Source organism: Lissotriton helveticus, chromosome 6 (assembly GCF_964261635.1).
Source record: "Lissotriton helveticus chromosome 6, aLisHel1.1, whole genome shotgun sequence".
Lineage (NCBI taxonomy): Eukaryota > Metazoa > Chordata > Amphibia > Caudata > Salamandridae > Lissotriton > Lissotriton helveticus.
In genome coordinates, this window is record NC_136067.1 from 1,256,654,310 (window position 1) to 1,256,659,162 (window position 4,853).

Here is a 4,853-nt window from a genome sequence, read left to right on the forward strand (position 1 = left end):
TCGCGTCGTCTTCCGCAAAACAATATTATTCAGACAATACATACTCAAAAGTCATACACATATCAATGACAGTAACATGTCCCCAATAGAAAGTTGTGAATATGCAATTATAAAACAAGGTATTATTAACAAAACAAACTAAAACAAAAAACGTGGTCACCGTAGTCTAAGGTGAGCGATGCCTCACCCGAAAGTTCAGTCAGCAAAACAGGAAGCCAAATCCATGGAAGTCTAATTTAATATTCATTCATCCAAAATCTAAATGCAGCAGGTAAGTAGATAATTGCGCCACAAACAGCACCATCAATACGTGAGTTCCCCTCATGGTTGAGCGTAGAATCACCATGAAATCCTCTTTAGTGCATGTAACTTCAGATCAGCGTATGTAAAACCAGGTTTGCCACCTATAATAATGTTAGCTTTCAGGTAAATAAGATGTTGGTTAGAGTAAACATCCGAAGGTAAATAAAGTCAAACGTCGCTGGAAGACTGAAGGTGGCAGCGCTGAAAGAGGCAGTGAGGTGAAGGAGTCGATCGTTAGTGAAAGCGCATAAATTTTCCTTTACTTAGTTGCTAGGTAACTACAACTTAAGCAACAAGTCATTAAAGATGGCGGCACGTCACGTATGCGCGGTGACGTCACGTGCGTTTGGACAGTGCGCAATGCAAGCCGGGATCAGAGAACTCGGTGACGGAGCTCTGCTGAGGGGCGACGCGCAGTCGCGAATGCCAGCAACACTCCAGCGTCGATGATGGCCGAACAGAGAGAACGAGGGAACTCTCGAGGCAGTGGCCGGAGCGCGGAGGATGGCAGGTAAGACGGTTTAAACTTGAAGACAAACAAGTTACACGGAGATCGCTTTTGGGCAGAATAAATGGGAAAAATAGCGCTGAGAGAAACCAAGGGAAAACAGGAAACTTCCCAATTGTAAAAGTAAATTCGAAATTCAAAATCCTGAGGCAATAAGTGCAAAGAGAATAAATCCAATAAATCCAAGGTGATAATCCACTGCGCTGTATGTTATACACTTGAAATAACAGCGCAGCAAAATGCTGATGAGGGGAGAATTCAGTTCAGTAAGGGAAAATCGATCCCAGTTGCCAAGCCTTTACAATAAACGAAAAGGGCTCATTTGGAATTTCAATAGGCTCAATCAGATATAAGCTGAGACTATTTTCCAGGTAGTAGGCAGGTCAATAGGAACTGGGCTAATAGAAACTGGCACCATGTAGTAAGGGCGACCGTTGGCAGGGTCACTGGTGGGGCAATAGGGTGCCAAGTTTCATGAAATCCATATGAAAATGTTCACTTACTTTAAGTCTTTAAATCTTTAAGTCCCAATTCTTGCTGAGCTTTTTTAAAAACACTATTTGATTTACTTCTGTTTTAAAAGTCAAATCCATCCAAGGTAGCATAAGTAGGTTATTTTCCAAACGTCGCCAGTGTTAAAACGAAGTAATGGAGTTGACATCTCTTGTAGGTGGTATAAGTAGGTTTAATCAGGTAGAAGTCAGCAGGTATACAGTTACAAGAAGATCCTTAGTAATTCAGGTAGTCTCTGGTAAAGCCCCACCAGGAGCAAGGTCCACTCTGCTCAGCCCATCTCACCAACTGATCTTGCCACATACAAAGCCACCTTAACATTCCACATGACATCATAGCAGGCTGAGCAGGCAGAGAGAGAATCAAAGAGGGGAGACATGAAAAAGGTAATAAGTACATTATAACAGAACCCTAGAACCGGCGCAAAAGACATTGGCCGTCATCATGAAGGATGCCCTGACTCGGATAGACGCACTGGAGAGGAGGGCAGAGGACGCAGAAGGGCGCAACAGAAGGAACAACATCCGCGTAGTGGGCCTACCGGAAAAAGTTGAGGATGGTGACATGGTGACTTATCTAGAAAACTGGCTCAAGACGGAAGTGGCGCCCGAGGGGCTCTCCTCCTTCTACACTCTGGAGCGGGCGCACAGAGTCCCGTCCAGACCGCCGCAGCAGGGCCGTCCTCCGCGCCCGGTAGTGGCGAGATTGTTGCACTTCCGTGACAGGGACCTGCTCCTCAATAACGCCAGAAGGAACGGGCCATATCAGGTGGACAACAGCAAGGTGAATATTTTCCCGGACTACACCTATGAGACTCAGCGCCAGCTGGCCTCTTTCTTGGCAATTAAACGCGAACTGCGCAACGAGAGTATTCAATATTCATTGCTCTTCCCAGCGAGGCTCCGCATCATCCTTGATGGCAAGACTAAATTCTTCGACACCCCTGACGATGCGTGTAGCTGGCTGGAACTATATAGAGCTGGCAAAGATGGACCTGGCTCTTCTTTCCCGGCTGTCTCGGAGGTTGGACTACAGCGGAGGTCTAAGAGGATCCGCAATTGCCGGGGTGGATTTGGCCGTCCCTCGAATGTGGTGACTACGGCGGAACGGCGTGGTGTGTTGGAAATGCTATCCAGTATATCGGGTTCTCAAGGTGGACCAGTGATCGAAGAATCAGAGCCTGGAGGTGGTGGAGGACATACGGACACGGAGGACTCTGAGGCTGATAGTGTGACCCTCCCTGTGGTCACCCCAAATACGGCGGAAGAACTGCTTGATGGCCGAGGGTGATCTTGGGTGAGTCATTCCCGGCGGGGATGGGAGCGCTGTGTAGAGTAAAGACCCCTGCTGAGACTGTCGGACAATTGGATGATTCATGGGTTGGGGACAAGCCCGGGGCTTGCACATGTAACCTGTGGCTCAATCGCTACTAGGCGGCCTGAGTGTGGGAAGGCCCTCCTATCGGTGCTTGGCCCCTCCTTTGCCCCTAAGGCATACCTGCTGTGGTAAATAAATAAATAATACCCTATTTTTGAATACTTAAATGAATAACAGATAGCTCAATAAAATAAGAGTCAAGATTCGAGGTAGTAGGAGTTTGCAGGTTTATTACAGCATAAAGGACAGGAACAGGACAACCTGCACAGGAATAGGATGGCAAGCGCTTGCCTGGGGCAGGAAAAGGATAAGGACAAGGAGTAACTTTTAATAACAGTACATGAGCATATATACATAACGCAAACACATAGCATTACATTGCAGTAGGCGTAGCAGTGGGTGGAGCAATAGGCGTGACGCGTAGCAGTCGCGAGAGATAAAGGTGAAAGTGGGTGTAACAGGGCGTATACATAGACATGTGATGCAAACGTAACAGAATATGTCATGAATGGGGCGGAAACCATGGAGGGGGCTACCTGAGGAGCCGGGACCTCTAACCTGGTGGTGCGCGCAAACTGGCAATGACGTATCACTAGGAGAAGCTGGGGGCTATGAACTCTGTGCTAGGAGCAGAGACTGAAGTCTGGAGAGTCAGGGCGACATGTACCTAAACAGTATCTAGTATCTGATGTTTAGAGAACATGTTGATATAAACTATAAGTTAGGAGGGGAAAGGCTAACTTCATTCTAAGACTGGACCATGCATTATTCTACATGTAGTGCGTGATGAAGAATATTAAATGACCATTAAATGCAGTATTTCTCTAACGTGGAGACGTGAAGGCTAGACAATGACGGAAACTATTGATGAGGTTCAGTAGCTTAGGAATGTAGAGAAGGAGGACTGAACTGATAACTGGAATCATAACATATTCTTGGCAGACTCAGAGGCAGAGCCAGCTGAACCGGGCACTGCGAGGCAGGAAGTAAGTGAAGGGTCGAGGATACAGGTGGGGGCTGTATCGCTCCTCAGCGAGGTTTCAGGAGACAGGAGCTGAATCTGGTGTCCAGGCCCTTTTGAGGCCTAGAAACGGGGACTTTACAATGGAATAACGTGCACACTGAGAAACGTGGCAACGTAGCTTTACATAGGCCTGATATTCGTAGTATTCACGAGGACTGGAAACTGGCATATTAGAGGTGGACACAACTATAATTGTGTCTTGAATCGAACATGGGGAATGCATATGCATATTTAATCATGCACACATAACATATGATGGATGACACGTAGGGACACAGAACATGGCAAAATTTACTTTTCCACATTCCCTCCTTGTCACTACGTTTCCATCAGGAAACATCAATTTTCATGATACCGTCTATCATTTCATACAGTATCATTTGCTCGTCTCGAATTATCCTGGAACGGGATTTAGAACGGGGCTTGGGACTAGGAATACAAGAGGTAGCACAAATGCCGCAAATCGCAGGGCCACATTGTATACAGAGGCAGCAGCTAAATATGATCGCTACTGCAATACCTAGAAAGGACAAGACTTTCCATCCCCATGCGGAAATTATATTCCAGAACCAACCGGACCATGTCCAGGTGCCTGGGTCTTGGTGTATCAGATGGGCAATTTTATGGAGTCTGGTTATAGCTGAATAAACAGACGGCGCGTTATTTGGAATGAAAATGCAGCAACTAGATCCGATGACTCTACAGGCCCCGCCCCTATCGGCCAGTATGACGTCAAGGACGAGACGATTCTGTAAAACGACAAATCTCATAGCAGATTGCTCTTCGGTTAAGTTACCTAGAGCAGAGGCAGTCTCATTTACTACAGCTTCGAGGGTTCTGGTTAACCTACGGATCAGTTTACTATTCTGGATAGGTCCTATAAAGAAGAAGAACCCTCTGTTGAAATCTGTATACTGTTCTAGAGCAGTTTCAGTATAATCGACAATGGGGGACTCCCTTCTATGTCTAATGTGTACTAGATGTGTATTCCTATGATAATCAGGTGGGGCTAGAAAAACAGGTGGCAGTAGGAAGGCAATGTAACAGGTTCCCTCCCAATCGAGGGGCAAACGAACATATGCGGTTTGACCACAAATAAAATAAGAATGACGTGAAGCTTTAAAAATA